The sequence below is a fragment of the Oryctolagus cuniculus genome, chromosome 8 (assembly GCF_964237555.1).
Source record: "Oryctolagus cuniculus chromosome 8, mOryCun1.1, whole genome shotgun sequence".
In the NCBI taxonomy this organism is placed as follows: domain Eukaryota; kingdom Metazoa; phylum Chordata; class Mammalia; order Lagomorpha; family Leporidae; genus Oryctolagus; species Oryctolagus cuniculus.
Genome location: NC_091439.1, coordinates 84,228,138 through 84,249,711, shown reverse-complemented (window position 1 = coordinate 84,249,711; position 21,574 = coordinate 84,228,138). Strand labels below are relative to the sequence as shown.

Sequence of the window (21,574 nt, the reverse complement as noted above, 5' to 3'; positions counted from 1 at the left end):
CAATGAGACTTTGGGAGAAAATGAACATTTCTAAACACATTTCATTCTATCTTTTCAATAGTCCCATAGGAGTACATATCCTCATGGTACAGATAAGGAACCCCCAATGCAGAATGCAGTACCTTGTCTAAGGCTACTGACAAATGAGAACTAAATTAGGATTTGTAGTCTCCTGTCCACTTTCAAAGTCCAGGTTTTTTCCACACTTGTTTGTCGCTCCCCCATTCGCGGAGGAACGACACTGGACCCTGCGCTGTTCTTTTGTCTGCTCGGCCCTTCCCAGGTTTGCTGCTGGTCCTTCCCGGGTTGGCTGCCGACCCCTCCACCTCCGTGGAAGGGCGGTTCCCCCTGCCACTTTCCCCGCTTCCGCGGAGGAGCGGCACACTGCCGGCCGGCTCTCTCGGGGGCTGCTCAGATGTTTCCTTCAGATAGATGTTCCTGGTGCATGTTGTCTCTCTCCTCCTTTATAGTCCTCTTCCACCAATCCCAACTCTGCTACCCACACGCCGAGCACGCTGCTCTCCTCCAATCAGGAGCAGGATCAGCTCCTGCAGCTTATCAGTCAAATTGGCAAGAGGCAGCTGCGTAGAAGTTTACTCCTCCCCAGCGCCATATTGTGGGAGAGCAGATGCATAGAATAAGTCTTAATTCCAGTAACTTAGTCTAGTCTCAATTGCTCCCCACACTTGTTCAAAGTGGATTTCATGGAACCAGCATCAAAATTACCACTGTGCTGATTCTGAAAGCAGATTACGGGGCCTCACCTCAAACCTACTACATCAGAGTCTCTCGTGCACAGGCTGCCGGGACATCTGCCTTGCAACAAGCTCTCTAGGGGACTGTCATGCACTGGAACTTTTAGGACCACTGATTTATTTTTTAAAGATTTATTTATTTATTTGAAAGTCAAGAGTTACAGAGAGAAGGAGAGGCAGAGAGAGAGAGAGAGAGAGAGAGAGAGAGAGAGAGAGAGAGGTAGAGAGGTCTTCCATCCACTGGTTCACTTCCCAATTGGCCGCAACGGCCGGAGCTGCGCTGTTCCGAAGCCAGGAGCCAGGAGCTTCTTCTGGGTCTCCCATACGGGTGCAGGGACCCAAAGACGTGAGCCATTCTCTACTGCTTTCCCAGGCCATAGCAGAGAGCTGGATCGGAAGTGGAGCAGCTGGGTCTCAAACCGGCGTCCATACGGAATGCTGGCACTGCAAGCAGCGGCTTTATTCACTACGCCACAGCGTCGGCCCTAGAACCACTCATTTAAATGATACATACCACTTAAACAGTGCAGTTGTTGTTTCAAACAAAAGACACTTTCCTAATGTTCAAATGAAGTAGTGAATTGGTGAGGTCCAAAAGCTCTACTTGCAAGCGCCAGGTCTACCTATTGGCAACTTTATACACGGGGCCTTTTTCTGACGATGAAAACGACCAAGCATTCTCTCTGTGAACTGCGTCCCTTTCATGAGACTTTCCCAGGTCCCTCACGAAGATAAGTGGGAGCTTTTCTGTGAAAACGCTTTTCTGTACGTTTGCATTGCCGTTTCAGCAGAGCCAATTGACCTGATATAGTCTCCTGATCCAGCGAACGTCCTTGGGTAAATTATTTTCCTGACTATTGATAAATTATAGCTACAACCAACTTCTCCTGATTCAATGGAATCACTTAATAGCTATCCATGACAGAGCTATGAGTGTATATTGCTCTCTACCTGCTAAACAAACCCAATTCATGTATTTTAACATTACAGAATAATACGGATCAACTAATTCCATGTGACTGACCTGTACAACCCACTCTCAGTTTACAATGAGTTTTGAGAGGTCTATTTTTTCAACTTTGCAAGACTCTTGTATCTGCAAACAGGTTGTTAGTGGTTACTTTCAGCAATTCACTCATCTTAAGAATATGTTAGGGGCCATCCCTGTGGCATAGTGGGTAAAGCTGCCTCCTGCAGTGGTGGCATCCCATATGGGTACCAGTTCAAGTCCCAGCTACTCCACTTCTGATCCAGCTCTCTGCTATGGCCTGGGAATGCAGTAGAAGATGGCCCAAGTTCTTGGGTACCTGCACCCTTGTGGGAGACCTGGAAGAAGCTCCTGGCTTCGGATCCACGCAGCTCCAGCTGTTGCAGCCATCTGGGGAGTCAACCAGAGGATGGAAGACCTCTCTCTCTCTCTGCCTCTGCCTCTCTGTAACTTTGCCTTTCAAATAAATAAATAAATCTTTAAAAAAAGAGAATATGTTACAAAGCATCACCTTTCAGCTCAAACATAGCAATAAATTCTTGGTCAAGAAAAAAATAGCAAATATGTTTACATATATAATGTGTACATATGAAGTGAATGTGGTAAAATGTAAAACTAAAAATAATAATCCTTTAAAAAAGAGAAACAAATTAAAAAAAAAAAACTTCTCAAGTTCTACTCCCTATCCTTCATACATAGATGTGGTGGTTTTTGCAAAATAAATGGAAATTTAGAGGTTGCTCTTTTTTTTTTTTTTTTTTAACAACTTGATGCAATTTGTAAAAAACACAAAGCAGCAGAAGCTAGTTGCAAAGCCTTCAAGGAGCAAATAATATCGGAAAGTGATTTGTCCACTGCCTCATGTCTAAGCAGAAGTCCAAAGAACCAGCTGGACACTACTGAAGCCTTCTGCAAAGCCAACCTCCCATTTAACTCTGTTTTGATCTCAGTGCTTAATGTGGGCCAACACCTGCTCACACATTAACTGTGGAATACTCTAAATCAAAGGACCTCTAATTATCTGAAATTTCTTCAGAACTTAAATTTCACCAGCTCAACTAATAAGATAAAAAGATATCTCATGTGTAAGTACTTTGAATAAAACGCATCACATATTCAAAGAAAGCAGCATAGAGGAAGGTACTTCCAATAAATACACACTTAATTGTTCTCCATTTTAAAATAATGTCAGGAAGCCATTTTTCTTAATGGATATACATTAAAAAGTTTTACATGGAAGTTACTAGAACATTAGGGATGGTTCATCAAGGTATACTTGAAGAACTTTCCTCTAAGGTTGTCAAACCATCTAACATAATGGGGAACATTCAATCAAGAAAGAATTTAAAACAGAAGTTCATTGTAGCGTTAAGAACATATCATCCTCAACATGATTTGCATTATAATCCTAAATACAACTGAATTCTGTGGGCTTATGTCTTTTGCGTCTTTGTATCTTGACCCTACAGTGCCTACAGGGCACTTGGCAACACTCAACAAATTCTTGCCAAGGAAATTGGAAGTAAACATTTCAGAGATCTCTTTGCACACTCACAAGTATAAGCAAACCCATTACTTAAATAATGCATGGTGACAACCTTTACTGCTGATGTTTACCTGTTATTCTAAGTCATTTTAATATCCTAATTTGTCAATATCTGCCTTATATAGCAAGTGCAATGGTAGCACTAAAAGAAAAAAAAAACTATTTAAATTACCATTAAGCTGTGAATACAGAGATTCATTCATAAAATGAGTCTTAGGAGAAATCCTACCTTCATCTGGTATGTTCTTTAACCTCTGCTTAGCTCTTCTAACAACAGGGACCACGCCGCCTCACATGATATTCATTCAACTTTAGGGATAGCTCTGATCCTTACAGAGATCCTCTTCATTTTGAAATGGGCTCTGCTCCTGTCCATTCAAACTTTGGTTGGAACCAAAGCCCTCTAACTCCATGAAAATCTCACAGACATTTGAAAACCAGGATACATATTCTTCCTTCCCATTCCCCAAAGTAAATATCCTCATCCCAAGCAGTGTTCTTATTTGCTAAGGCGTAGTTTGTGGACCTTCCTCCCTACGTGGAGCATGTTTCAGTCTGCTTTTGCCATTTTTCTCATATGGAAAACTAAAACCTGAAAAGAATGATTTCCAACGTTGTTTCCCATGTTCAGGGCTTTCGACATGCTTGACACATATTAGCTTCAAATAAACTGAACCTCAACTATGTTTTTATGTCAACTACCATTAAGCAACACCAGCCTATTCCTTATTTGTAGTTAAAGTTTGTTTGCTTGTTTCTGAGTTTCATATTTTGCATCTATTTATATTTAAAAGTTTTCATCTCCTTTTTTCCCTTTGGGTAATGTTTCAAGCTATCCTTACGGATTACTGAGACTTTTTGAATCTTGAGTCTGTCATTCAAGGGACATGCATCATATTAGCTCAACCTCTTCTAAGTCAACCGTGAAATAAACCCTAAATAAACTAAAAATCAAGTCCAAGGACTTCTATTTGCACGCTGCCCCTCATTTTCTGAGGCTCTGTGCAGGGGGATTTGTCACACTGTGAGTGCCTTAGAGCCAGGATTATCTCTGCATTCTGATGCCCAGCATTCACTCAATCCCTTGGGACTTTTGTTCCCCCAGGTTCCACAGGAGCCAGTTTCAAAGCTGTGCGGGAACCTTTTCCTGCCAGAGGTGGTATTTCATTTCAGCTTGAAGTCCTGTTTTGGAATGAAAACTTAAAGATATTTCTAACCTTCCTTTCCGTTTCCCTCATATCATAGATCTGCCTTAATGCCCATCCCAGCCTCCACCTCACCCTGAACTCAAAAGACGGAATTCTCTTAAGAGACCATGCTAAACCATCAAGAGGGAACACAGCAAAGGGAAGGAAGTCAAAGCACCCCACGGAGAGAGAGACCAAGTATAGAGGGAGATTGTACTTCACCTCTGGGAACCTCCTCATTCTTCCTTTGCTTTTCCATTGTTCGTACTTAACATGAAGCAGACAGAGCTGACCATGTGTAAGCAGAAGTCCGCAGCGAAACGTAGCTCAGAGCAAAATGAATGATGGCTTATGGAAACCTGAGGATTGGAGTTCTGTTTCATCAACAGGGTATAATTTTAACAAACTTCCAATCCTGAAAGATTCAAAGTACAGTTTGCAGTTAGGTTGTACATGCAAAGATTCATGATCTGCAGGCTCTGACTTGCAGTAGGAGGCATTTATCTCTTCTGGTTCAGGGAAGGCAGTATAGTGTGCGGCTGAGATCAGTCAGGACTAAGAGTCAGGAGATGCACAGCTTGGCCATTCCCTTGCCCTGTGATTTGGCGGCAGGTCAGTCTGTGTGGGCTTTTCAACTTTTACAAATTGAGACAATGCTGAATAATATAAAAAAATAACAACTTATTTGAGAGAGACAGGGAGAGTGCTCTCACTCTAGGGTTTGATCACCAAATGCCTTCCATGGCCAGAGCTGGGTAGGGGATGATACCAGGGACTGGGATTGAATTGACATTTTTTAAGTTGACGATTAGAAAATGTCTTCCCAAATTCTTACACATTCTTTAAATATCTAATGTTTAATGGCTACATAATATTTCAGAGTATGACTATCATTTAGTGGCTACATAATATTTCAGCGTATGACTATCATGTGTGAAAAGCCAAACTGCCAATCAAATTGGCTATTGTAATGCCATTAAAAATTATCCCCCGGGTATTAGGAGGTCTAAGACCTGCAGTTGCCTAAATGAGTCAAGAAAAAGCTCCATCACTCTGATCAGAAATGGCAACACACATTCAAGCCCAGGCACACACACTAGCGTAAAAAGTAGAATTTAGCCCGGAGCAATCTAGCCTGCCTTCCGAAAACTCCCTTGAGTACTGTTTTGCTAGCTGAACTCATTACAAATTGTTTTTATGGAGGGCGCAGCAAGTAGTTCTCAGTTCTCTATGTCACTGCAATTCAGAGTTAGCAGTCAGAGCTCCACCCCAACCTGATCTAGTCCGGGGATGAGAAAATGGGATAAAGGCCACTGTGACCTTGAGATGAGCAGAGTAGGAGTACAGGAATGACACACGTGCCTAAAGCCCAAATCTACGCTTTCATTCTAAGGGAGATGGAAAGAACATAAACATGCCCCAGTTGTTATTAAAAGAAAGACAGAAACGGTATCAGCTCACAGGTGGGCACACACGCTTGGGAAACCTCCATCAGGCTGTGAGGAATCCACGCTGGAGTCTGTTTCAAAATATAAGACCAAACGCTGCTCTTGGTAGGGTTTGAAATTGGTGGTAGCGGGGAATCTATCACGTCCCTTCACACAAACTGACTTGAAATTCTCACGTGGGCCCTCCTTCCCACCATAATGGGACAATTAATCTTTTTAGCCTGAATTTCTTCCAAACCCCTAAACTTACACCAGTCTTCTCACAAAGTTTCACCAGTTCATTATCATCAGTTCCACAGGAGAGAAAACCCAGTTTTACTTAAAGCAGCGGGAGCGACTCTGAGATGCAGCGGCCGGCCTTCTCTTCAGTGCTGTCTCACTTACTACCTGTTTGCAGAGAATGGACGGCAGACGCCGCGCTGTAGCTTAACCACCACTGAGGCTCTGTTTCAGTGTCTCGTTCGTTTTATTTAGGAATGATCAAGGGCCTACTTAACCCAAAGGTTAATTCTGAAGAAAAACAAGATGAAGTGTGTAAATGCATTTTATAAAATTTCAAGCTATTTGTAAATGGAAGGTTTTGCTTTTACTGGAAGGCCAAATAAGCAACAACATTGAGAACAGAACAGATTAGGCTAATACAGACTTGGGCTCAAATGCTACTGCACACTTGACACTGGGCAAGTTTTTCATTTCTCCACAGTTGGGTTTCCTCATCTATCATAGGGCAGAATTGATGTATTATGTACTTAACCGGGGTTAAATGTGTTCTGTATTAATGACGCCTTCCTCACAAAGTTAATGAGTAGATGAAATGACATTTGTCATGTCTCCCCAACAAAAGTGGTCTCAATGGACAGCCTTGTGTTATCACAGAGTTAAACAGAAGTGTCACTGGCTAGCTGCAAGCTATCCCGAAACTTTCCCTGGAATATCTTTTGACCAAAATATTTAAAAATGCTACAGCTGTGTCAAATTAGACACCTGCCTGCCTGTGGCAGGTGCTGGCCCGAAAGGCTGTGGAGTTGTGACTTATGAGCCCTGTCCCCCCAGGTCGGGCTCACAGATACATTTGGTCACAGACAGCGAGAAAAGAAAAAATAAATAAATAAAAGAGAGGAAAACATGTATATATATATATATAAAAATGGAGTTGATTTTATCTTTCTGATATTGTATTTCTAGCTATAGGGAGTATACATCTATGTTTAGAAAATCCAGGAGAACAATAAAACATTCTAATTAAATGTTAAAAGCAGTATGGTCACCAGATTAAAATAAATATTCAAAATGTACAATTAGCTCTATGCATCATATACTAACAGGGAGGGAATGAACTTCCCCATGATGGCTCTGGAAGTAATTGGGGAACGTAGAGAAAAAGCAATCATCCTAGATCTTCACCTCATCCTAAACATGAAAAACCATTCTTCCAATAATTACTTTCATATTAAATGTAAATACTGACACCACTCAAATACTCTCAGGAAAGATGAACTTGGGTCCCTCCAAACATACATATTCATACATCTGTAAATTTAACTCTATGGAGATATACAGATAAAAGAGACTTACTTAGATGTCCAAAAGTGTGGTAATGATATAAATGATATGAGAAGACTTCCTGTTGTGACAACTGATTGCCAGCATTGACCCAAGTCACCTGCTTCACTGTGGGGGAGGGTGCTCTCTCAAACCTCATTACAGCATATGTGCGTCTGAGGCTTCCTACAGGATTTGGTTAAAGAAAACACTGTTCCCAAATAGGAAAGGACAATCTTTGGTCTAAGTTCCATCAGTAACTTTATCTACTTCCTAGAATGCCTATGTAGATTCTTATTCTACAGCTCTATATGAGGAGTCTTCAGAAAGTTCATTGAAATTGTATATGGTTATAAAATACTATGTGTGGGTGGCTGGGGCTCACTAGGCTAGTCCTCCGCCTGCGGTGCTAGCACCCCGGGTTCTAGTCCCAGTTGGGGTGCCAGATTCTGTCCCGGTTGCTCCTCTTCCAGTCCAGCTCTCTGCTGTGGCCCAGGAAGGCAGTGGAGGATGGCCCAAGTGCTTGGGCCCTGTACCCGCATGGGAGACCAGGAGGAAGCACCTGGCTCCTGGCATTGGATTGGCGCTGTCGGCCGCAGCACGCCGGTTGTAGTGGCCATTTGGGGGGTAAACCAACAGAAGGAAGACCTTTCTCTCTCTCTCTCGCTCTCTCTCTCACTAACTCTGCCTGTCAAAAAAATTAATTAATTAATTAATTTAAAAAATACTACATGTGGGTTTCAAAATTTTTTCCTTCAAAACACTTTAATTCAATTTTTCATTAAATTTTGAAGTACTCTCATGAAAGAATACCTACATTTAGAATCTCAACCAATTAATATGTTATGCCAACTGGGAAAATCTGAATATATACCCTTGGTATAAAGTTTTATTAAAGCCTTAAATAATTAAGGTCAGAGAAAAACAATCATTTAAAATTATGAGTGATTATTTCTATTTATCATGTGATTTTAAGCTAAAAAATAAACTTAGGATTTCTTATCCCCTCCTACAGCCCATTTTACCCAAATGACACTTTTTTTTGGAGGGGCAGAGGTAGCAACAAACATGAGGTTCCACCACATAAAACACAGTAAAATTTACAAAAAACCTCTTTGTCCATAATTTTAATCAAAAGTTCAGTAATCAGAGCAACTGCTCATATCCCTCATCATCTTGCCCCCAGTTAGAAGCCCATTCTGGCTTTTTTTTTTTCTGGTCTCCTTCTTCTCCCTTCTACCAAATATTTCCAACCTCTGGCTATCTTCATACCTCCTCTCTGTCCCCTACCCCTACTCCCACCCAACCAAGTATCTCTATATTTCTAATCTTCTTTTTGTATATATTTACGCACCTATTCTTATGTACATCAGTGTAGCCTGTATTCTCTCACCTTTTCATATTCCAATCCATGGAGTCAGCATTCCTTCTTATGAGTAAGGCCATGATGAATGGGAGAGAGAGGTAAAGGCGGAGCAATTACAAACACTCAGCAATTAAACAACCACATGCTATATTTTCCTATGGACCTTGTCACATGTGTAAAAAAAAGTCACTATGAAAACACTAAAGTTCCAATAGGAAACAGGATCGAAGACATTCACATACACTTTACTGAAGCAGAAATATGAAAAACAAATGGATACAGAAAACAAAACCAACTCTGCTAGTATGCAGACAACAGCAGATGAACACAATGAGACATGATTTATCCTATCAAAGCAGCAAAGATGAAAACTTACAACATTGCTTTTGGAAAGAGTGAAATTAACTGTCTAACATACTACTAGTAGAAACTTAGACTGAAAGCGGTTTTGCAATGCAAAATAGAGCAGTATGTATGGTGAGATTTTAAGTTTCTAACCTTTTCACACATTGCTAGAAACAATAAGGAAGTAATATTCGAAACTTACATAGATCTAGGAAATTACATTATCTATTTTTACCATTATTTATCAAGACAAAAGTTAGAAGCAACCAATAAGTTCACAATTGACTGTTGGTAAAAATAACTTAAGCTATAGCAATACACTCAAATATTAGTTATTAAAATTGAGATTTTTGAAATCTATGTAATAGCATTGTAAAATGCTAATGCTATAATGTGAAGTTAAAACATGTTGAGTAGGGGCTGGCGCTGTAGCTTAGCAAGTTGGGCTCTGCCTGGGATGCCAGCATCCCATATGGGCGCCTGTTCCAAACTTGGCTGCTCCACTTTTGATCCAACTCCCTGCTGACACACTTGGGAAACCAGCACAACAAGGCCTAAGCCCCCTTGGGCCCCTGCACCCACACGGGAGACCCAGAAGAAGCTTCAAACTCTGGCTTTGGATCCAGCCTAGCTCCGGCCTTGCAGCCATTTGGGGAATGAACCAGTGGATACAAGACCTTTCTCTTTCTCTCTCTCTCCCTCTCTCTCTCTCTGCCTCTACCTTTCAAATAAATAAATAAACCTTTTAAAAAATGTTGAGTAGGAGGCCAGTGCTGTGGCATAGCAGGTAAAGCCATCGCCTACTGTGCCGTCATCCCATATGGGGGCTGCTTAGAGTCCCGGCTGCTCCACTTCCAATCCAGCTCTCTGCTATGGCCTAGGAAAACAGTGGATGATGGCTCAAGTCCTTGGGGGCCCTGTACCCTCGTGGAAGACCAGGAAGAAGCTCCTGGCTCCTGGCTTTGGATCAGCGCAGCTCCGGCCATTGCAGTCAGTTGGGGAGTGAACCAGTGCATGGAAGGCCTTTATCTCTCTCTCTGACTCTCCTTCTTCCTCTGTGTAACCCTGATTTTCAAATAAATAAAATAAATCTTTAAAAACAAACTTCATGTTAAATAACATAACTCACATAACAAAAATGAATGTAAATATACCAAAATATTAACTGTAGTTATCTTTGGATTGTGGAAACTTTTATTTCCTTCTTGACTTTTCCTAAATTTTCCAAATTACCCTAAAGAGGAAGATTGAGGGAGTATTTCTTCCATAATTAGAAAAGAGTTTTATTTTTTCCAAAACCAAGAAATTATATCCAAATGGAGTTGTAAATAACCAAATGCCATTGCTATCTGTCCTTAATTAACATTTTAAACTCATGGATGAAAATTAAAAACTAAATCTCTTGTCCCTAGGAGAGACTTCCTTGAGGAAAGAACAGGACATTCTAGCTGCAAGTAATTTGATGGAGTCAGAGATTAAAAAGAGAAGTGTGGACAAATAATGACAGAGCATAATGAGAGTTATACACTTTCAGGAAAAACTTAGTTACTTGTTCTAAATGATACAGAATGCAATGACTTACTAGAAGCCATTAAAGATGAATTATTACATTTATATTTTTACTCATCTGAAGTCACTCATAGGTTTTACAGAAAAAATATTTTTAGTAGATTATCTCCACAACTGTATTCACAAACAGCCACATCTTTCTTTGATATCTGTTTTTTTCTAACTGCATGACCACAGACAATCATTGCTGAACACCTGATGCTAAGACTAGGATTTGTTACTGACCATTATGAATGTTTAACACACAGGCCTGTTGGACATGTCACTTACAAACCACTCACAGCACCATGGAGCAGAAAGTTAGCAATGGGGAAAGAACCTGATTGTTCTTTAAGATCATAGTTTAACCAAATCCCAACCTTTTACCTTCAACTGAGGGAATGAGGTAGGAAGAAGAAAATAGTTAAGGATAAGACCATCTTCACTGTGGAGTCTATCCATTCTCAGGTAGGCCTGATGACAGTATCTTTATTTAAAATACACACAGGGAATCTTCTGGCCATTTAAAATATCCCCTGTGGATGAGATTCTAAGAAAAAGAAAACATCTCAGGAGAGTCCTGGATTTTCCTGAGTTCTTTAATTTCAGGGTAGTTCTGAAACTGAACATTCACCTAACAGCCAAGAAAGCCTGTGGAAACCCCAGCACCAAGCATGAGTTAAGAGTTCCTCTTGGCAGACGGTTTCTGCCTTTACAGAGATCTCAGGCTCACCCGCATGTCAGCCTCAGTTCTAAGGTAATTAGATTCTCCTTGGCCACTCAGTGATTTCAGGCCAACCACCACACGACAGCTCAATCATCTAGATGGCCACACTTGAGGCTTCCTTAAAATTTTTTTTATTATAAATTATAATGCTTTTACCAAAAAGAGCACAAGATCTCTGTGTGGAGTTTAAGAAACAGTTATCAGGGAATAGTCACTATCAGTCAAATTCAGAACATTGTCAACACCTCTAGAGGCACACTGTGAAGCCCTTCCTTGACACAACCCACTCTCTGATACACTCCCTCCTCTTCCCCAGCAAGGGTTCTTGGCCAGAGTTTTATCAGCACTGGAGAAGTGTCTGAAAGACTTTCCAAAAATAGTCCTTACTATACAGCACAAGACTCTATTTTGGCATTAATAAAAAGATTGCTACTATTTTGAAATTTTTCTCTATTGATCATAGGAAGTAAATCTTTCCCAAGGCATAAAAGACACATTAGGTTCTAGAGGATAACTTTTATTTAGAAGTTCAAAATAATTCAATTTTCTTTTTTATGATTATATCTAAAAGAATATTATAAGCAATTTACATTCCCTTTTGAAGTCTATATTTAAATCTCTTAGCTATTTGTTTCTTAGTATTTTTTCCTATCAATCTCCACGGGTATATGTATATGCCATGTGTATATATAAAATATATTTCTTCATCTGCCATATTTGTAACTAATATTTTCCCTAGCCTTTTTTTAAGAAGGCATAGAGGTTCTGGATTTTACTTACGTAATGGAATATATAAACTGTTTCCTTTGTGATTTTCTTCCAAAGACTTTCACCTAATTTGAATGGATATTTCCAAACATATACAAAAGTAGGAAAATATTATAATGAATCCCCATGTACTTACTACCCCCACATTCAACAATTATCAATATTCTGCAATTTTTGTTTCATCAATTCTCTTCCTTTCCCCCAAGGTTCTTTTGGTGGCACATTCCAAAGTAAATCTCAGACATAATATTATATAACACAGAAATACTACAGAATATATCTGTAGCTGATAACAGCTTTATAAACAACAATCAACATCTCCATCTATTAAGAATAATTCTTTCATATCTAATATCTGGTCAGGCTCAATATTTCCAAAAATTTTTAAATATCATTATAAAAATCTGCATTCACTTGTTTTTATTTATTTAAAAAGCAGAGGGAGAAAAAAGAGAAAGACAAAGACAGAGATCTTCCTTCCACTCGTTCACTCTCAAAATGCCTGCAATACCTGAGGCTGGGCCAGGAAAAAGCTAGGAGCCTTGGCCAGCACCACGGCTCACTAGGCTAACCCTCCACATGTGGTGCCGGCACCCCAGGGTTCTAGTCCTCGTCAGGGTGCCAAATTCTGTCCCGGTTGCTCCTCTTCCAGTCCAGCTCTCAGCTGTGGCCCGGGAGTGCAGTAGAGGATGGCCCAAGTGCTTGGACCCTGCACTCGCATGGGAGACCAGAAAGGAAGCACCTGGCTCCTGGCTTCGGATCAGCACAACACGTCGGCTGTAGCGGTCATTTGGAGAGTGAACCAACGAAAGGAAACCTTTCTCTCTGTCTCTCTCTCTCACTGTCTAACTCTGCCTGTCAAAAATAAATAAATAAATAAATAAATAAATAAATAAAAAAGTAGGAGCCCAAAACTCAGTCTAGTGATGGAATTTTGAATGGTTGCAATGCTTTTCTAAGGGGAACCCAATTTGTTGTCTAAACACTCAGTAATTTTCTCAACACTCTTGGTGTCTTGACCTTGGAACATTAGAGAAAGACTCATTCTTTACATAGACCATATAGTGGAACTGCATCTGAAAGAACATCTTAGGAGACTGAGTGCCAGTTGTATCCTCTTACAGTATATAGCACGTCTAGAATAGAAAACTATCATTTTTGTGATTACTTTGTTCAATCACTAAGTTTTTCAGTCTTGAAAGTGTCAGCTCTTTATTCCTGGAAACCATTATTTTACCATTGAGAGAAACAATCTTAAAAAAAAAATCTGATGCCATCAAATTACTAGAGGAGAACATTGGGGAAACTCTGCAAGACATTGGCACAGGCCAAGACTTCTTGGAAAAGACCCCAGAAGCACAGGCAATCAAAGCCAAAATAGATAAACAGAATTACATCAAGCTGAAAAGCTTCGGCACTGCAAAGGAAACACTCAGCAAAGTGAAGGGGCAACCACCAGAATGGGAAAAATATTTGCAACCTTGGAACTGATAAAGGATTAATATTCAGAATCTATATAAAGAGCTCAAGAAACTCAACAACTACAAAACAAGCGATCCAGTTAAGAAATGGGGAAAGGACTTGAACAGGTATTTTTCAAAAGAGGAACTTCAAATGGCCAAAAGACATGTGAAAAAATGCTCAGAATCACTAGCCATGAGTAAAATGCAAATGAAACCACAATGAGGTTTCACCTCACTCCAGTTAGAATGGCTCTCATACCAAAATCAACAAACAACAAATGCTGGTGGGGATGTGGGGAAAAAGGTACCCTAATCCATTGTTGGTAGGAATATAAAATAGTACAGCCATTGTGGAAAACAGTATGGAAATACCTTAGAAAGTTGAAAATAGATATACCATATAACCCAGCAATTCCACTCCTGGGAATTTACCCAAGGGAAATGAAGTAAGCATAGCAAAGAATGATCAGTACCCCTATGTTCATTGCAGCTCAACTCACAATAGCTAAGATATGGAATCAACCCAGATGTCCCTCATTTGATGACTGATAAGGAAATCATGGTATATATATCTACTATGGGACACGACTCAACCATAAAAAGAATGAAATCCTGTCTTTTATAACAAAATGAATGCAACTAGAAACCATTATACTTAGTGAAATAAGCCAGTCCCAAAAAGACAAATATCATATATTTTCCCTTCTCTGTAGTAACTAATACAGTACCAAAAATATACTAAATAGGAGTGAAATTCAATGATTGTTTACAGCCCTTTTCTCTACTGTTGAGGAACAGTGTTTTTTCTTCTTCTTCTAACTATTTGTTGAACTTTTTACTTAGTGTAAAGTTAGTCTTATGAGTATAAAGTACACTGAAAGTAGATCATTGTAAAAATTAAGAGAGGGAATAAGAGAGGAAGGACGAGGAAGGGTGGGAGCATGAGTTGGAGGGAGTCTAGGGTGGGAAGAATCACTATGTTCCTAGACCTGTATAGACGAAATACATGAAATGTGTATACTTTAAATTAAATTGTTAAAAAATATACATGATATAATGACTCAAATGTAAGTAGAAGGAGTTATAGTTCCTTCTCCCCTCTTTAAGAGAAGGAATGTTTTATCTTTTTCCAAATGTTGGCACCTTGTGTCTGCTCCTTAAATTGGCAAAAATGAAATTATTTAGGCTATTTTTTTTCTACTCTAGGAAAATACATATCAAATACTTAGTTTTAATCAGAGTTGGGAAATGGAAGGATGGTGTATAAGACTTATTGTGAATGATTTCCCTGACTCCAAAAACTTCCAGTCCAACTAATGCTAGGCTAGTTTTGCAAATATCTAAATCACATTAACATCTTGCTTAAGGACCATCTATATCATTGCCCATGGCTTAATAAAGCAAATTCAAATTCCAGTTCATTCACTACAGGTATCCCACCATCTAGGCACCCTTTCCTTTTCCCATTCATTCTTCAGAGTTAATGCTCTAAAACCATCACTCTATGTACTGATCCTGTGTGCTTTTATGCATGCTAATTTTCTAACCTGAACATCTTTCTTGTTCCCCTTGGCCAATCTAGATTTTGGTCTTTTTTTCCCTCAAGTCTGGACCCAGTTTAATTTCATCTCCAGGCATTTTCCTGAGGGAGGTCCTCTGTTCTTTAAAATTACACATCTTTAGAAACAGGTGGATTAGTTTAGCACGTATTTTGTTTTCTTTTACTGTTTACAGCATATTGGTTATGGTTGTCAAACTAGATTACAAGAGCACAAGCAGTATGCTACACAGGGCTTTAATGTTGGACCTCATTGAATTAAAATCCTATGTAACACTTGAAAGGATAATCCACAAATGACATGATCCTAAGAGAATGGAATATTTTTAAAATGGCCACAATTTCCATGTCTTCATGTGTAGGATTTTTGAGAGTGATGTTGAAGACCTTCCTATCAAAAGAGGGAGCCCATTTCTCCAGTCTTGAACGTTGCTGATCTTGGGAAACAGTTTGGTTGGTAACACGGGGCAAGAAAGGGTGTGCCTGTCCTTAGCCTAGGATTCATGGGGCCTTTCTTCATTTCATTTGCTGTTATGATGCCATTCCCCTGCCACATGGATAAGGCCAAGATAATCTGCTGAGGGAACAGAGACTATGTCGAGCAGAGGCCAGCTCTGAGTCATCCCAGCTGAGGTTCTTCTGGACCAACCAGCTCTCACCTGACCTGGCAGTGACCACAGTTGCGTAAGTGAACCCCAGACAAGTCCAAAAGAACCACTGAGCTGAGCCTAACCCAACTGCTGGTACACAGAATTAGGAGAAAAGTCATTAGTTTAATCCACTAAGTTTGAGATGGCTTAATTTACAATATATAATGGGTACAAATGGAAATAAAACATGTTAGATGGCAGAATCTTGATTCTCAGAAATTTTAGCATTCTAGCACAGTAAACCATACTAATAAGACAAAATATAACTGTGATAATACAAAATTCTAAACTCAAGTTCAAAAAAAATAGGCAGAATATAGAATAGCAGAGATAAAGTTTATCCAAAAATAGTCACCTTGGTTGACCACGAGCATATGACTTCACCCTGTGATTCTACTCTACCAATAAAGCCAATTTTACATAAAATGTAGTTTTATGCTGTGTACATTAAGAGCCAGTAATAGATTTTGTTCAGAGGACAATGAACATGATAGTGAGTACCTTAAAATAATCTCCTGTAAGAAAAAAATGGAACACAATGCAATTGTGAATCTAAGAGGAAGATTGGAGAAATAGAATCGATAAGATAACAACCTTTATCTATTTGAAGTGTTACCATGTGGAAAAGGGATTCAATTTGTTTATTGTTGCCCATTGTGTGGGACATTAAATTAGGACTCATGAACAGGGTAGATTAGAGGTCAACCTAAGGGACAAGTTGAGCTAGAGTGGTTGCTTATCTGTAAGGTCTAAGACTGCAGACCATGTAGACAATGCCAGGTCCTCTATTTACCAGCTGTGTGAGGTTGGGCAAGTGAACCAACCTTACTAATCCTCAATTTCAACACTTGTAAAATGGAAATAATAACAGTAGCATTCATCATTCATAATGCTGTGATCAGTATTAAATAGGAGTTTTGAAAATGAAACCCAGGGCCGGTGCTGTGGTGTAGTGGGTAAAGCTGCTGCCTGCAGCGCTGGCATCCCATATGGTGCCAGTTCAAGTCCTGGCAGCCGCACTTCCAATCCAGCTTCCTGCTAATGGCCTGGGAAAGCAGTAGAAGATGGCCCAAGTGCTTAGGTCCCAGTATCTGCATGGGAGATCCAGAAGAAGCTCCTGGCTCCTGGCATTGGATCAGCCCAGCTCCAGGCATTGCAGCCATTCAGAGAGTGAACCACCATTGGATGGAAAACCTCTCTCTCTCTCTCTCTCTCTCTCTCTTTTTCTCTCTCTGTCTCTGCCTCTCTGTAACTCTGCCTTTCAAAGAAATAAATAAATCTTAAAAAGAAAAAAAAGAAAATGTAACTCTTGGCTCAAGTTCTGGCACTTATCAAGCACTCAGTTTCAATTATTATTAATGGTAAGAACTGTATAAACATGAAATGAGCTGCCCCAGGAAGCAGAAAGCTCCCTCACTGAAAATATTCACAGGAGGCTTGGCAGATGTTTGTCAGACAGATTAAGCATCAGATGGGAAGTTGGAATAGGTGACATTTAAATTACCTTCCAATCAGCGCCTATATCCCTTATGGCTTGATAATTTCTTTTTAATCTTTCAGAATACCCTAGCACTACTAAACAAATGATATTCATCTAATACAGTCAATAACTCTTTGTGATTATATAGTTATAAATATATATTTTACTCATCGCAACAGTCATTTTATTCTGAAATGAAGGTGTATGAGGATTTTGATTTTTTGGTATTTCATGCTCTCTAAATGAAGCATGTCAGTAAAGTTTTTTTTTATTATTATTATCACTATTGACTAAAGCCAGAGTGTGGATTTTAGTTTTGTCAACTCTTATTCGTGCATTGTTTAAACTCACATGTGCATATTCTCATCTTTTCACAGTTGGCATTCCTCTAGCAGAATGCTCAACTTTAAAAAGGCCAGATATTTTCAAGGTACAAGAAGCCTAATTTTCTTCTGTAATGGACTTCATATGAAAAGTCCAAGCTAGAGTCAGTAAGCAATTTTTCCCTCCTTTTCATACATACATCACCTGGAAACCCTGACCACAAAGGCATAGCAGACAGTTCTAACTCCCACTGCAATTCTCTTTAAGAAAATAGATCTGATAGAATCACTTAAATAGGATAATATGCCTATCTTCTTCAATTATCTCATTGTTATCAGTTAATAGAGAGGAATTCATACTGGCCAAGGTACCTGTCTTTATGGTCTCTAACTGATAAAATCATTCCTTTTCTTACAGTGAGTTCCAATGTAATCATAGGCATTAATCATCTGCGAGGAAAAGAAGTGTTTGCTTTCCTCATTATTGAAAGTTGAAAGTCTGGTACTCTGGCCAAGAGAACTCTAACATATATAAACTAAGAGAAGAATTCAGAATTTTAGGTTGGAAAGAACTCCAGATTCCAGATACGTGGTGAGCAGACTAGAGAAGCTACTCACAGACACAAACAGAATGTCGGGACACTTCAGTTCCTAGTGTGTGCCAAACGTTGAGCCGCATGCTCAACACAAAAATATAAAATGTGCCTCACTACTAAGAGGAGACAGAAATACAAGCAAACACCTTCCATCAAGGGAGAGCAATAATACAGTAGAAGAAAATGCAACGTGCAGAATAGAGGTTACAGCAGGGGAGGAAAAGAAGCAGATGTAACTTGCAAGACAGATTTTGAAAAGGAGGAGAGAATGAATGCGGAAAGAGCAGGAGGAAGAGCATGGAGAATGGTGCAACGTTGAAAAGCATTGCAGGCAGCATTGGTAGGAATGGCTGCGAGGGCTGGGGCTGGAAGGGCAGATGTGTCACACCTGCTTCACTCTGCTGTTCAGAGACTCGAGCTCATTCAGCAGCCATGGGGAAGCCATCCCACCCCCTAGTCAACGGAATGGGTCATATTTACAATCTGTATCCAATATCCAGATGAAGGATGATAGGTAGAGCCATCACAATGGAGAAGGAGAGGGCAAGATGTTTCGGCTTTTGAAGCATCTGAATTTGGTGTCTGACTAAACAGACAAAAGAGAGGGGGCAATTAGGGATGACATGAATTGTTGGGTAGAAGGCAGGAACCACTCAATGAGGGAAGCAGAAGGGGAAGAGGCTCACTAGGTTAGTTTTGAACATGGAGAGTAAATGAACCAATAGAATTTATTAGCTCTGTGCCCTTAGACAAGTTTTTTATCCTCTAGGCGTCACCTGTAAACTGACTGAATGGGAAACTGCTATAAATAATTTACATTCGCATTTGGCACAGTCATCAAACAATGGAAACTGTAATTACTATTGTTGCTATAAATTATACCAAATTGCCTTGGATTACTGTGTGCCTCACACATGGTAGGTACTCAATGTCTGTTTATTTCCTAGTGGACACTTAGCCAATGTCTAGCTCAGAATGCAATTCACCAGGGATGGAACAGAAAACTGGAAGTATGACTGAAGTATTATAAGAGAGACTGAGAAGGTCAGATGAGAGAGAGAGAGAATGGTCTGCATTCACAAAATACAAGGGAGGAACGACTTTCCAGAACAGTTTAATTGAGCCAAGTGCTGCAGAGATCAAGTTAGAGGGGAATTGGAGTGGATCCTTTGGCTTTGGCAGTTACGGTTTTCCTACTGAACTTGGCTGGAACACTTCCACTGGTGCGTGGCATGGAGGAAACAACTTCCCCACCACAGAGCATGAGAACCACATTTTCTGTCTCTCCTTTTTTCTATGTTGTTTTAATCCTTACCTTTGATTCCCTTGGAAAGTCCTCTGTGTATAATTGTGGTTTCTGACTTTTGCAAATGAGTAGATAAGTTTGTTGGAGAGTTATCATTCTGTCAGCAGCTGTCTTTGGAGGTAAAGCTGAAGTTGTCACTAAGGAATTTGTTGGAGAGCTTTCTGAAAGGCATTTAATGAAGTGCAGCCTGAACTCAGGTAATCACCAAGCATGGACCTCCAATTCCTCAAGGTGAGGATGCCTTTCCTTTTCTTTTCCTCCCACTCCCTCTCCTTAACAAGCAGCTACTATGTAGAAAGAATGTGCTTGGTGCTTTGGGGACATAAATAATGAATAAGGCACAATCCTGCCCCACCCCAACCCCTAGCCAAGGGGATTACGAGTCAGTGCTAAAGACAGGCATGCAATCAACTGAGCTTAAAATGAGGCAGGCAGAAATAAATTCATAATGGTACAAGCACCATTCTATGGGGGCCCAGATGTAATTCCTCACTTCTCATGAAATGCAGGAAATGACCTTTAAAAACAGAGACACAATTGGGGAGTTCATCGCACCCCAATTACCTCCCTACTCTTCAGACCATAAACTTTTATGTGATCTGCGCTCTGCTCACCTCATTCGTACTCATTTATTTTAACAGGCATCCAAGCTGCCCATATGCAAAACCTTAACAGGCATTAGTGGCAAATGGAGATTTCAGCTCCACCCTTGACTTTATTGTGATTCTTTGGTTAGACTGAACTGGAGGGATATTTAATAATATCATGTTGACTCTTGGCAGAGGGCGTGCAGGTTCTTAAATGAAAGGCTTAGCCTCACGGATTAGGTGAGCACTAAGCCCCCTTGTCCCGGAGGCGATAAACTGGGACACCTAAATGTATGAAGCAGCTTCTGAAGAACGCTGTTCTGATCTGAGTCACCTCACGGTGCCACCTTACCAGCTCACTCCCCCTTTCAAGTTCTTTATAAAGCAACCATCTTTAAAGGGGCAGCTCAACGCTGCAAGCGCGCACATTATTTCCCATTTGTGCAGCATTGCTATTTATACCCAAGGTCTTCTGGAAAAATGAAAATCCAAGGTTAGTTAACTGTGGCCAGAGTGACCTATAACATAAGCCAGATCATACTTTTTTTTTTGGCATCCACTTGCATCCTATCAGGAAACTTTGATCATAGTTCCACTAGGAATAGGAAAGACGCTGTCAAAAAAAAAAAAAAAAAAAAAAAAATAGGGAAAACAATCTCTCCAGCAGGTGGTTGAGGGAAAGGTGCTTGAGCCAGCCTGCCTGGGTCCGAATGCCAGTTCTACCACTTACCAGCTCTGTGACCTTGAACACATGTTTATCCTCTAGGCTTCATCTGTGAAATGATTAAGACAGTGCTATAAAGGACTTAGTTTTCTATTTGACACCAAGTCCTCAAACAAGGGTAGCTCTTATTATTATTGCTGCATGTCTCACACAAGGTAGGCACTCAATGTCTATATCTTAGTGGGTGCTTGGCTAGCTCTTAGCTCAGAATGCAATATTTCTAAGACATGCTTCATTGGGCTTCCTTAAGCGTACCCAGAGTACCGGGAAGGCAGGAAAACTGCATGAATTCTGCTGATAATTTCTGAGTGCAATTTCTTGGAGCTTGATTTTTTTTTCAGCTATATGAAAGAAATGCATATTTATCCTATGAGAGCCTCAGGTCCTGTTTTTTTTTTTCTACTCCCAAGTGATACAAATTAAAGTTTACTTCTACCTCAACAATATAACAGGCAGTCTCCTTGGCGTTTTTCCATCAGAAGTTCCTGTAGATATTTCTCAACTGGGTTCTGGGAGAGGAACTGGGGCAGTGTTAAGGGAAAGTATCAGCACATGGAGACAGGGAAGGACTAAACACTGTCTCTGAAATACACATGTGACTGCATGCCCTTTGACAGTGGCACAGTCTGGGGAGGGCGTGTCATGTATGTGTGTCTGTGCATATCTG

The 21,574-nt window shown here is 40.1% G+C and overlaps 1 protein-coding gene and 1 non-coding gene across 3 annotated transcripts in view; one reads left to right on the top strand and one right to left on the bottom strand.

Moving 5' to 3' along the window:
* Positions 1 to 21,574, bottom strand: part of RASGEF1B (RasGEF domain family member 1B) — a 653,322-nt gene that overhangs the window by 169,308 nt on the left and 462,440 nt on the right. The window lies entirely within an intron of this gene.
* On the top strand, positions 6,886 to 7,012 carry LOC127483341 (small nucleolar RNA SNORA5). Its single transcript, XR_007909536.2, has one exon. It is a non-coding gene; the product is annotated as a small nucleolar RNA SNORA5 (small nucleolar RNA).